Below are 14,272 nucleotides of genomic sequence, written 5' to 3'. Positions count from 1 at the left end.
TCATCACCTACACCTGAATTTTTTTCTTAGTATTTAAAAACAGAGAAAGTTAATTGCTTTGATTTATTGACATCAAAAAATATTGTTATGTTTAATCTTAATTTTATTTAAAAAACCCTGGAGGTTATAATTTAAAGTAGTTTACTATACTCAATTAGTTTACTAGAAATACTAAGTATATATTTCATATTTGTCTAATTTTAAAAAAAATGAATTGATTTTAAGGCTGTTTCATTTAAAGTAAGCTATTACCTGTGCAAAAGCACAGGTCCATCCCGGTGTAACAAATGTTTTTGACTACCAAGTCAGATGGATAGATCGAAGTCATTTTGAAGGAATTCCTTCTTTTTACTGGAGATAATATTTATTATCACAGGAAAAAATATGATCTTTTGTGTTTTTTAATGAAGAAAATGGATTTGAAAGTAGGAATTGGTAAGGAAACAACTGTGCATTAAGATAGAAATGGGATATGCTTCTTTTTACACAATGCATCCCATGTTGCCTATTGTGCAAATATGGACTCACTTAGGATTATTTAGGAAAAAAGATTAAATAATAGTTGTAATTTAAAAGTTCTGTATGTTAGTTGATGCCAACTGACTTTACAAACTCAGGCTTTATTTTAAAATGTTGGAGAATTAGAAAGTAATTTATGTACCAATGTGGCCAAAAGGATGCCAATCCTGTTGCTGGCAGTTGGTCATTTTTTTAAATTTGTGAAATGTATACTAAATTCATTGGAAAGAAAAAGAAATTGTAATTTTCTTTCTCTTGATTTCAGGTTTTTCTGCTAGTTTGAGGTTGATTGATACTCTACATTCTTATTGCTGAAGTTGTCAAACTTTATTTCTCTTAAGTTTCATCTTTAATTTTTGTACCAGTTCTCTATTTGTTTAAGAATGTCCTTGAAAAGCCAAAGTAGAGAGTAGAGAGTAAAATCCCAGCATATTCTAATGGGGGGTGAGATAGGCTCTTCGTTCACATTATTCCTGGGAGTTACAGAGTGAAAATATTATCCCTTCACCTTTATATCATCTTTATGGTTTTCTTGTAGTGACTGAAAGAGTAAAAATAAAAATCAGCTCTTTGGTAAGTTGTGGGAAATAGCCTTTGGAAAAGAAGAGAAGTGAGAGGTTAAGTAATGGTTGGCTGGGGCCAGCCATTGATGGACATAGGAGGGAAGGTAAATTAAGCTGTCTTTGGTAATAAAAGACTATGACTCTGTGTAAATACCTAGTGGAGATATGAGAAATGTGTGCAGCTGCAAATATAGGAGGACAGTTAGGAGATACTAGTTGTTTAAACCTGTGGACTCCAAAGTGGGATGCCACCCAGGGTTGTGCAATCCATTGAACTGTGGAACAAAAATAGAATTTCTAATTTTTAATCTTGCTCTGTTGAAAAGTAAATATTTTGTATAGGTTTTATATTGTGTATAATATGTTAGTAAAGCATTATTTATATGTAATTTATAGATACATGTGTGTTCCAATTTTTTTTACTGATAAGGAATTTGTGATTTAAAAAGTTTGAAAATGGCTACTTTTGACAATAGTTACTATTATGTGATTTATCCTAAATATTTTACGTTAGGAATCAGGGATCATGTATGTTGATCAGGAATCTAAGTAATTGAAATATGAAGTATGAAATTCCTTGTTCTTGATTAGTAAGTGCATGTAGATTTTTTCTTATGGAGATATATCTTTTCTATTTTTCTGTACATTTTGAACAACAGATTTCAATCAGTTTTGACCGTCTTTTACCTTTAATAAGTAATATTCGTTCTTTGCCTAAAATTGCTTTAATGTGAGTGCACATCATTACGTAAATATTACCTTATGTTTACACATGATAATGAGAAACCCTGGATAAAAGGTAGTTTATTTTTTTCTTTGAAATTACATTAATGAGTTTTATAATTACTATTGTTTTCTCAGTGTTCATTAGTTCATCATTTCATTCTGTTTGAAATTATTGCAAATTTGATCTCTGGAATAGTAACACTACTGTGAATATTTGGGAATAGAAGGATAAATGAGGACAGAGTGCTTTTTCTTTAAAAGATTTTTATGTAGAAGAAGAATTGCTCTTTTGTTAACTGCATAAGACAGAGGATCATGATTTTAGTTTTGGCAGTTTGAGTCTGAGGGTTTTTAATTTATCCAGGTGATCTTTGTAGACATTTTGGCCTGGCCTAGAGGTACAGATTTTGGGGTCATCAACAAATAGATGATATTGAAGCCAATATATGCAGTAACCCAGGAAAAGTGTGTTGAGGGAGAAAAGGACCAAATGAGAAGAGTTCAGGGGGACGCTAGAGCTGGAAAGGTGGAGGTAGATGAATCAGAGTGAGAGAGACAGCTCTGAGATGGGGAGCAGTCATTGGTGCCAGGCTCTTTGGAGGGATTAAGTGGGATCAGTACAGAAAGGTACAGTGCATTGGGCGCCATCAATCCCAGCAGTTGGAGCGTGATAGTGAAGGGTGGGATTCCAGATAACCACTTGGGTTGACAAGTGAATGGGAACTGAAGTAATGGCGATGCAGTATTGAGGTTTGACTACCCTTTCTAGAAGTTTGGTTGAACAGGGAGAGTTTAGAGTCCTAGCTGCAGGGAGATGAAGGACTGAGGGAAGGGTTAGAAGGGGAATGTGTCCATGCAGAGGGAGTCATGGAGAGACACCCCTCATCATCTGATCCTAAATTCTCGAATGCTTCTCTGTCTCTTATTAACCATACTCTGCAGAGAGCACAATACTGTAGGAAATGAGAGAAGCACTAATGAGGCTGTATTTTTGGCCATCGAATGCGGTATAGTTGCATAGTAGCAAACTATCATTTTTTTTTCTATTTATTTTTTACTGTTACAGAAGCACTAAAATGCATTGTAGAAGGTTAAAAAATTCTGATAGGCAAAATGAAAAACAAAAAACAAATTTTTAACCACTGGATTATTACCACTGATAATATCTTAGCATACGTTCTAGATTTCCTCTATACATATGCGTTTTTTACCAAAATAAAATCACAGTATACATGCTGTTTTGTAACCTGCATTTTTCTGTTTACAATCCACATCTTTCCACATCAATAAATTTTTCTTATCTATTACCCAGTTCATAGTTGGATTTCCCCAACTATCCCCAAAATACCTAAACCAAAATCCAGTCTAGGACCACAAATTCCGTTTGATTGATTGGCTCTTTTAATAAATCACAGTCACCATTTTTCTTTTCATGACACTGATTTGTGAAAGGGGCAAGTTGAGCTGTCTTGTGGAATGCCTCTCCTTCTGGATTTATCTCTTTTCCCTCGTGTTGGCATTTAGGTTGGTTTAATGGCTCAATTTTAGCCCTTGGGAAGTGTTCTAGATTTATGTATCAAAGTCCACAAAAATGTTCATCCCCTTTGATTTTGATGATCCCACTTCTTAGTATAACATGAAAAGATACAGGTAGATGAGAGATTTTCTCCAAGACTATTTCCTCAACAAATGTCCTTTAATAATGAGAACCACCAATATTAGTTTTTTGTGGCATCTTTCAGGGTTATACAAATACAAGTGAATATGTATTTAATATTCTTTTTTCTCCTTTTTTCCTTACAAAAACAATGGTAGCATACTCTTCTCATTTTCATTACCTTGCTTTTTCACTTAACAATGTAGCTTGGGATAGTTTTATATATTGCATAAAAAGCATCCTCATACTTCTTTAAGGTGGTGCTCTGGTTTACTAATGCTGCCATTATGCAAAATACCAGAAATGGTTGGCTTTTATAAAGGGGATTGATTAGGTTACAAATTTTAGTTCCTAAGGCCATAAAAGTGTCCAAACTAAGTTATTAACAAGAGGAATTCACAGAAGAACAGCTGATGTGTGTCTGGAACACCTCTGTCAGCTGGGAAGGCACATGGCTGGCATCTGCTGGTCCTTCTCTCCCAGGTTGCATTTCAAAATGGCATTCTCCAAAATGTCTCTGGGTCTCTCTTAGCTTCTCCTGGGCAAACTCAGGGCTTTATCTCTTAGCTTAGCATCACAAAATGTCCTTCTGTCTGCAACTCCAAGCATCTCTTAAGTGTCAGCAAGCATCTGGTTGTCTCCAAAAGTCTCTCTCAGCTGCATTGAGCTCCTTCAGTTTGTGAGCTCTCTAAGAGAACAACAGTGATTTAATTAAGACTCACCGTGAATGGGTGAGGCCACAACTCCATGGAAATAATTCATTCAGAGGTTTCACCCTAATCAACAGACTAATCAGACTGCCCCCAAAGATTACATTAAAGAACATGGCTTTTTGGGTGACATAATATATCCAAACCAGCACAAGTGGCATAGACTTTCATTATATGGATGCACTGTAATTTATTTACCCAGTTCCTTTTTTTTTTTTTGAAATAAATTCAAAGTTATAGGAACAGTTGCAAAAACAATACTAACCCCATACACAGAATTCCATCATACTCTGACCCCTCTCCCCCAATAGCCCAATCCACCAACTTTAACATGCTGTCACATCACTATTTCTTTCCCTCCCTTCCTCCCTCCCTCCCTATCTATCATCCATCATCTATTGCTCTGTCTTCTGAATATATGAGAGCTAGCTGCACACATCCTTGAACATACACTATAATTCACGTATACACTTCCCATGAACAAGAACATTCTTTTATGCAATCCCATTAAGCGCAGCTAAGAAGTACAAGAGATTCAACAATGATACAAAGCTTACATTCTATATTTCCTTTTCCTTATATCTCAACTGTGCCCCTTCGAGCCTCCTGTCCTCCATCCTCCAATCCCATTCAAGTTCATCCTTGGCATTCAATTGTCATCTATTTAGACTGTCTTTTTTTTTTCTCAATTGTGGAAACATATATACAGCCTAAATCTTCCCATTCCACCCCCTCCCTAGCCTTCCATTAGTGGGATTAATCACATTTAGAATGTTGTAATGCTCTTTCCCATCATCCATTACTAGAAATTTCCCTTCAACTCAAACAGCAACCCTACACTCATTTCTTAACTCCCCATTGCCCCTTCCCCCATTTCTCTTAACCCATACTCTACTTTTCATCTCTATGGTTATATTCTCTGGTAATTTCTTTGTGTTTACTGTGGGGCTTAAAATTAACCTCTTAAATCCATAACAATCTTGTTTTTCTTTGATACCACCTTCAGTTCAATAGGACACATAAACTATGTTCCTATACTCTTCCATTCCCCCACCTTTATATAGTTGTCTAAAATTGCGTATTTTACATTGAGTTCAAAACCACTGATTTGTCCTTAGAGTTTGTGTATTTTATATCATGTAGGAAGTAAATAGTGGAGTTACAGTTCAAAAATTATTGACTTCTATTTGTATTCCATTGTGGTTGGAGAATGTGCTTTGAGTATATTCAAAAAAAATTTTTTTTTTTTAATTTCTTGAGGCTTGTTTTATGTCCCAGCTTATGGTCCCTTCTGGAGAAAGATCCATGAGAACAATGAGTGTCCTGGTGATTTGGGATGTAAGGTACTATATATGTCTGTTAAAGTTCTCTATATCTCTTTCTCCTTTCTTTGTTTCTCTGTTGGTAGGGCTCCCTTTAGAATCTTTTATTGGCAAAGTCTTTTATTGGCAAAGTCTCTTAGCATTTGTTTGTGAATAATTTAAGCTGTCCCTCAAATTGGAAGGAGAGTTTTGCTGGATAAAGTATTCTTGGTTGGAAATTTTTCTCTCTCAGAATTTTAAATATGTCATGCCACTGCCTTCTCACCTCCATGGTGGCCACTAGTAGTCACAACTTAGTCTTAGTTGTTTCCTTTGTATGTGGTGAATTGCTTTTCTCTTGCTGCTTTCAGAACTTGCTCCTTCTCTTCAGTATTTGAGAGTCTGATCAGAATATGTCTCGGAGTGGGTTTATTTGGATTTATTCTATTTGGAGTTCACTGGGCATTTATGCTTTGTGTGTTTATATTTTGTATAAGGTTGGGGAAGTTTTCCCCAACAATTTCTTTGAATACTCTTTCTAGACCTTTACCCTTCTCTTCCCCTTCTGGGACACCAATGAGTCTTAAGTTTGGACGTTTTATTTTATCTGTCGTATCCCTGAGATCCATTTTGATTTTTTCGATTTTTTTCTCCATTCTTTCTTTTGTTCTTTCATTTTCTGTTCTGTGGACTTCTAGGACACTGAGACATTGTTTAGCTTCCTCTAATCTTGTATTGTGACTATCCAGAGTCTTTTTAATTTGGCCAACAGTTTCTTTTATTTCCAGAAGATCTTCTATTTTTTTTATTTACTCCTGGCAATGTCTTCTTTATGTTCTTCTAGGGTCTTCTTTATGTCACTTATATCCTGGGCCATGGTCTTCTTGATGTCCTTTAAATCCTTTGCCATGTTTTCGTTCCTCGATTGTAGTTCTTTGATTAATTGCGCCAGGTACCGTGTCTCTTCCGATATTTTGATTTGTGTGTTTGGAGTTGGATTCTCCATATCGGCTGGTTTTATCATATGCATTAAGATTTTCTGTTGTTTTTGGCCTCTTGGCATTTGCTTTGCTTGATAGGGTTCTTTCAAGTTGTAAAAAAAAAAGATACCAATCTAATTTTTCAGAAACACAGTTTGGTGGTGTACACTTTCTCTAACTAACCAGCAGATGGCGTCTGTGAGTCACTTAGACCCCTCAAGTCAGTTCTCCACCTTGTCCCCGTGGTGTGTGGGGAAATGATTCTTTTGGGGTTCAGTTGGAGAACTCAGTTTGGGTGTGTTGCTGGAGCCTTCCGCCCTGAATGTGGGGCATGTGTACAGGTGGCCAGGGAGGAAGGGCAGCTTTAATATTCAAATCCCCCAGCTTCCCGGAGATTCAAGGCTGCTGCAAGAGTCTAAGCCTTCATTTCAGTTCAGCCCCAGACCCTCTCTCTCACTGTCCCACAAACCACCGGACTTGGTGTAGTGTCCCTGGGTTCTCTGAGCGGGTCCCCCCGCCCAGCTGCGATCCTTCAGGACCTCTGCCAAGGGAATGCTGAGCTACGTCACCAGTGCGCGCCGTCCCTCAAGGGAAGCCTCGGGCTGCTGGGCCGTGCAGGGTCACTCCCAGCCTGATGCAAAGATGGCCAAACGGGGCGTCTCCACACCCCCCTCCTCTCACAGTTCCTCCTTCCCAGCTCCAGGACAACTGGTGGGGCTCTGGGCTGTGGGCACGGCCCTGGGAAGGAGTTTATCCAGCCCTCCAGGAAGCCAACTGCTAGCTGCGGGGTTTCTTTCTGTTTCCGGCTCTCCCCTCCATTCCCCCGGCCCCGAGGGTATCTACAGCGGGCTATCCTCCAGGCCAGACACCGAGAGGCTGGCCCAGCCCCCTCTTGCTGTGTTTTACTGTGGTTCCCACTATCGCAACTGCAGCCGCTCCTGGGATCCCCCCCCCCTGTTTTTTTTTTTTAAAAAGAGCCAGTCAGTCTCCAAACTCCAAGCCCTGACTTCCCCAGACCGCCATGCGGCTGCGGGTCTTCCAGCCAGCTTACTCACTCGTTTCAGAATGCAGACTCCTGGTTTCACCAAGTATATGGCCCCTGTGGAACTAGCAGACCTCGTCCAGCTGGCACATTGCTGTAACTGGTATTCTGGGTCATTTTCTGGTTTTTATCTAGTGTTTTTCACAGAGGTGTTTTTTTGCCCTGTCTTACCTAGCCGCCATCTTAGTTTCTCCTACCCAGTTCCTTTTTGATGTATCACAAACTATCATTTACATGTTACTGGCTGAGGACCAAGCTGGGCTGACTCTCGAGGCTCTAAAAGCCGTACTTTTCTCCTGGCTTCACACTACCTTTGCCTGCTTCTCTGCCTGGTGAAAACCCCCTTTCCTCCAGTATGAAGTCATAGGCCAGCCCCTGTCTGAAGGCTACCCTGGGAACTCTGGCTAGTTATCCTTTCTCTTCTGCCATCCCTCATGGTGTCTCTGTAGCCCTTACTAAGTTGATTTACAACTACCTTCTATTTCTCATTTTTCTTCTGATAAACTGAATTTTCCAGAGGAGGCACCCTCTCTGATTTCAATCACTAGCCCCTCTCATGGCCTGGCACTTAGTAGCTGCTAAGTTAATGTTGCTTGAACTAATGAATGGATAAAGGAGTATATGAGAAAAGACAAACTGTAGGTATTGTGAGAAGCACCAAAAAGCTATATTTGTGATTATAAGCAATTTATATTCATTATACTCATTTATATATAACTAGTTTAGGGGCAGTTTGATCTGAAAAGGGGGGATGATTATTACAGCTAATTGGGAAGTTTACACATGTGTTGATCCCTGTTTATTCCAATTGGGATAAACTTAGTTTATTATATTCCTCATTATTTGTCAAATAAGAAAAAAATAAATTAATATTACAAAATGAAGTTTGGAAAGAAAATTAAAAAATGAATTTTAAAAATGAGGTTTGAATGGCAGAATGTCTGGTTGGGAGTAATTAAAACTATATAGTTATAGTTTTAATACAAACCTTAATGTTCAATGGGCTACTGTTGAAAAGGTTTGTTTGCATTAAATTCTTATTTTCTTGACAACAGTTGCTCCTATTGCATAAGAATCTTGAAAATAAGTAAATGGAATACAAATCTGAACAAAGAAAGACTTGGATTAGGAAATGTTTTACATAGCCTTCTATGTCTCCTATCATTTATTTCAATAATACTAAATTCGGTACTTTTCTGTAATGGCAGTGTTGTGGTATGAGTTGCTTAGTAGTAAAAAAGTTCTACCACATAATTAATTAGCTTATTCTTTTGATGTTGCTCAGATTCAACTTGATTTTGAGCTTGTGGTTAACTGTATACTTCTATGGAGTAGTAACCGAATGCCATGCAAAGATGGAGGTAGAGACTGGAATTTTTTAGCCACAAGTCCAGGAAGGACTGAGACCACCAGAAGCTGGAAGTGGCAACAAACCAGCTCTCTCCTGGAGCCCCCAGAGGGAGCATGATCCTGCCGACACTTTAATCTCAGATTTCTGGCCTCCAGAAGTGTGAGAAAATAAAATTCAGTTGCTTTAAGCCCCCAAACTTGTGATAGCTTGTTATAGCAGCCATAGGAAACTAATACACTGTGGGATCCACACTGTTATTTATCTGGGCTTCCTCAAGGGAAAAATGGGCTAATAAAATTTTATGGAGTTGCAAGAAATAAATGATGCTGTACTTGGTATAGGGTAGCTGGTCACTAACACTGGTCTTTCTCTTCCTTCCAAGATGATTTTATTCTGCTTTCTCTTCCCAGACACTAACAATATGTACCTCATTATCCTTTCTTTTTAATCTTACCACCAGGTAGATCAGAGGCAAATTTAGTGTTAATTATTGGGAATTGTCTTATTCCAATTCCAGTATAGTTCTCTTTGATCTTGTATCTTTACTTTTTTTTATGTCTTTAAGTTTTCTTAAAAGAATGTACTATTTCTATAAAAAAGAGTACATTGTAAATAAAACTTTGCATGTTACAACAAATTATGAAAAAAGATAAAGCAAAAAAACACCTCAAATTCTACTATCCAGAAATAACCATTGATAATATTAAATATATATCATTCCAGACTTTTGTTGATGCATATTTACAGTTGAAAAGTAGTTTTATAAAAATTAGATCATACTAGAACTATTTTAATTAAAGTGTTTAGTTCTATTTGATTTTAAAAGAAGAAAAAACTGAAGCTGAATAATGGATCAGTTTTGGGAAAATTTTATTTTTACAAGTAATATTAATTTATAAAAGATCAATCCGAAGTTGAGAAAAAGATTAATATGAAACTACACAGTTATTTTTAATTCTATGTATCAATTTTAAGTAGACTATTGACTTCTTGCTATAAATGCTGAAGAAATTAGCCCACTTCTCACTTTCTCTTTCCCATCTGACAGTTTCTATTAGCTATATTCTTTTTACATTGTCAAGATTTGTATATTCTGTTATGAAAATTCTAATGGTTGTTTAATCTTGAGTACTAGTCTTTACCATTTCAGTAAATCCAGTGTTTTTCACCATACCTTTTTCTCTTTGTTTTGAAATTTTTAGAAAAGTAATTTTTCTAGAAGGGCTCACAGATGCTTTGCTCCCTGAGTTTGTGCAAGTTTGAGAATGTCTTTTTTTTTTAAATCAATATCTTCTAGATGGATGAACTTCTAAAAATTTCATGATAAATGTAATTCATAAAGTCAAATGTACCTATAAAGGTACACCTATTTTATGTTATGTAGAAGACTGCAGATTGTATGTGCTTACCATAATGTTTTACCTGGGAAAACTGGTAAGTGGGATTTCTTGCAAATATTTACTGCCATGATACAAAACAAATAACTGCAAACTGCAAGGTCCCTAAAATTGCTGTTAGAATTTATATACATAAAGATGTCACTATCTGATCAATTATGCAAAAGATGGAATTTCCCAGAGATTATAACATAGAACAGTCACTACCACAGGCTCCTCCTGGGCCTTCTTCCCTGTGTTGATAGTTTTACTTTTTTATTTTGTTTGGTTCTCACTTTCCCACATTCCAGGGGTCTGCATGTTCTCTTTAACAAGTTCCTCAAAGGCACATTGATGCCATCACAGGTTTTTGCACTTACCTCTGTGGATAACAGTGGAATGCTTCCATGCAAATGTTAGGCCCTGGTTTCTATCAGGTTCACGATTTTCCTTATCAATTTTATTTCAAACTAGCATTTTTACTATGTCATTTCTTGTGCAGTATGTTTCCAATTAGTTTAACCAGTTATCCAGTTTAAGAAAAGTGTCTCTTCTTGTGATATCATAAACTAATATTATACCCTGTGCACCTCTATAATAGCTGGTAGTTAATGTTCTGAACCTCTCTTGACCAGTGGTATCAAATATTGCAAGTTTAGCCTTATTTCTATGCCCTGAAATTGTTTTCACCTTAAAATCAACACCTATTGTTGTGGAACATTCTGGATCCAAAGTAGCATCTGTGAACCCCAAGAACAGACTAGGGTTGCCCGCCCCCCACTGTCTTCTATGGTGAGGAGGTTAAGGTGGTCATCCTCACCGGCTCTGCTCTGAGCCCAGCTGGCCGCCCTGGTCCAGCTCTCTGAGAATGTCTTTTTATTACCTTCATACTAAAAGGGCAACTTGGAAGGGCGTGAAGCTTTTGGCTCTCACTTAACTTTGTAGATATCACACTCATCTCTGTTACTGTGTGCTACTGTGGAGAATGAGCTCAACCTGAACTTTCCACCTTGTATGTGAGTAGATTTTTTTTTTCCTTGAATACTCATATGATCCTTCTTTGTCATGGAGGTTTATTAACAGCTTATTTTGGGGAGTCTTCTTTGTGTATCACCTTATCACTTTCTTTGTCTTTTCTTTATTTTTTGGTAGGATATGGTGTATCATTTTAAAAATTTATTTACCAGGAAAACTTTAATAATGTTTTATGAAAACTTTAATAATGACATGAGTGTGCCTTTTTGATTGTAAAGTTAAATTTCAGGAGTGACTTTTTTCTTTATATTGTTAAATTGTGGTCTGTTTGATTTGCTCAATTAATTGTGTTTGGATTCTCATGCATATATTAGATATATTTTATTTGTCCTTCATAGCTCTTATCTTCTATAAAATCAGTTTTTAATTCTCAGTTCTTTTCCATTTTGTTGTGTGTGATTTTCTCAAACTTCTTTTCAGTGTTGACTCTGTTTAATTACATTTATTCTATTTCCTTTTGCTTCTGTTGTGGCTTCTGTCTTTGTAACATTCCTAGTTTTCCTTTCTGTTTCTTTCTGGAGTTCTGTCTGTTCACTTTTTATCACCCTTGACTGTTTTATATTCTCTTGTTTGGGCTTTTTTTTTTTTCTCTCTATAAGCGATCATGTGGTTTATAATTTACTTAAAACTATGGAGAACTTTATTTCTAAACTTTTTTCGCTTTTTTTGTGTAATGTCTCTTGTGACATATGTAGCTCTGGGCTATTGGGTACCTTTCTGAATTCAGCTTTGAACTACGGTGAGCTTAGAAGATACTGTCATTCATTTATGAAGCTACACTAAAGGAGTAATAGGGAAGCCAGTGATTTCCTCTGATAAATTGGGATTGGCATTGTACAAAATATACTATCTCTTCCATGTAGTAATAATGCTTAGAATTTACATGGTAATTTCCAGATGGTGAAGTGCTCTTATACATATCGTTTGATCATGATGACAAAATGCGCTCTTTACTGTGGAGGGGATTGGATTTCAAAGAGGGTGTGTGGCCTGGTCAGTGGGCTAGAGAACCAGGCCAGGACAAGTAGAACTGGCATGGAGACCCCCCTTTGGTTCATATTTGGGGATTGCTTCCCCTACTTGCTTTGCTCTTCTTGATGTGAAGATGGCACTTAATTGTGGAAATTCCTAGAACCTTTGTTACAGTCCTGAGCCTTAATTTAGTACACGATGACGACAGCATCAGCACAGGGCGTGGATATTTCAGGAAGTCTCACGCTTCGTGAACTGGCTGCCTCCTCCTTTCCTGCCCACAGGTATCTTTGATTCTAACCATGTACCTTTGTACTGTGGCACGATAGGTGTTGTCATGCATACTGTTTACTCTGTCTTGAATGGCCCTGCTAGTCTTACCTAAACCCTGTAGATCATCTTGGTGGAGTTAATTTCTACTCATTAAAGCAAAACAAAACACTTCAATATAAGCATCATCTCTTCTGAGAAGATGTTTTTTTTCCCAGCTCCAAAGGTCTGTCCTCCATCTGTGCACATTCCTGTCATGGTGTTCGTCTCATTGTGTAACAGGTCACCGGCTTGTCCCTCTCTTCCAGGCGCCCTTAGATTCCGTTGGGTCAGGGACCACCTCTGCCTTGGCTTTTTGTTGCCCACATCTGGTAATAATACAGGAATTTAGTAGGTATCAATAGATATTTACATTTCCATCTGTATGAGGACATGTTGAAGGATTCTCAAGAGGAAATTTACATGACCAGTTTCTTCAAGACCAATAGTTTGGCTTTTATGTAAGGGTAGTTTATAGAGACTAAGTGAGGGAGACTCTAAGAGTGGTCAGTGTGATGCAAAGATGAATTTAACTGGGGTCAAAGCAGTCAGAATGAAAGGAAAGCACTAGACACAGAAATATTACAAAGAAAGGAGGATGGACCTTGATGAGTGGTTAATGAGATGTCTTTACTCACATGGTTCTTCAGCCTGGGAAGCCCTTTCTCTTCTTCTCTCATATTTAAGTTGAATATATCCTTCATGTCCAGCTCAGAAGCCATCATCAGTCAGCCCTTGCCACAGTAATGCTGCATAGCTAACAGATTTACTATCTTAGTGGCTGTGCCAGTTTGAATGTATTGTGTCCCCCAAATGCCATTATCTTTGATGCAGTCTTGTGGGGCAGACATTTTGGTGCTGATTAGATTTGCTTGGAATGTGCCCCACCCACCTGTGGGTGATGACTCTGATGAGATATTCCCATGGAGGCATGGCCCCACCCATTCAGGGTGGGCCTTGATCAGTGGAGCCATGTAAATGAGCTGACTCAAAGAGAAGGAACTCAGTGCAGCTGTGAGTGACGTTTTGAAGAGGAGCAAGCTTGCTAGAGAGGAATGTCCTGGGAGGAAGCCATTTTGAAACCAGAACTTTGGAGCAGACACCAGCCACGTGCCTTCCCAGCTAACAGAGGTTTTCCGGACACCACTGGCCATCCTCCAGTGAAGGTACCTGATTACTGATGTGTTACCTTGGACACTTTATGGCCTTAAGACTGTAACTGTGTAGCCAAATAAACCCCCTTTTTATAAAAGCTAATCCATCTCTGGTGTTTTGCATTCCACAGCATTAGCAAACTAGAACAGTGGCTTACAACAGCAGATGTGTTCTCAGGCTCAAGTGACCGCAGGCTGATGGAGGTGTGGCTGATGGAAGCTGGGCTTGCCTCGGCAGCTCCCTTCCAGGCTCTGGGTCCTCTGGGCTTGTCTTCAGGGTTTGCATTGGTTCAGAGCTGTTCCATGAGCCTCTCGTCATTCTGGGTCTCATGACTACCTGATGACTGCACAAGTGTAAAAGCAAGCACACTTAAAGCCTCTGCTAGTCACATCTGCTTACATTATGTTGGCCAAAGCAATTCCCATGGCCAAGCCCAACTTTGATAAAGTAATGGTATATTTTCTTATACATTAATATAATAAATAATGTATGGTGGAAGGGTAGGGGAATTTATTATTACAGAATAATAATCCTAAATATCACACCATCTTATTGATTCTTTCAGCTGGAAATACT

At 38.0% G+C, this 14,272-nt stretch overlaps 1 pseudogene; it reads right to left on the bottom strand.

Moving 5' to 3' along the window:
* Positions 1-10,430: 10,430 nt before the first annotated feature.
* On the bottom strand, positions 10,431-14,014 carry LOC119508807 (annotated as a pseudogene).
* Positions 14,015-14,272: the final 258 nt, after the last annotated feature.

This window comes from Choloepus didactylus, chromosome 14 (genome assembly GCF_015220235.1).
Source record: "Choloepus didactylus isolate mChoDid1 chromosome 14, mChoDid1.pri, whole genome shotgun sequence".
Lineage (NCBI taxonomy): Eukaryota > Metazoa > Chordata > Mammalia > Pilosa > Megalonychidae > Choloepus > Choloepus didactylus.
This window is presented reverse-complemented; position numbering and strand designations above follow the sequence as displayed.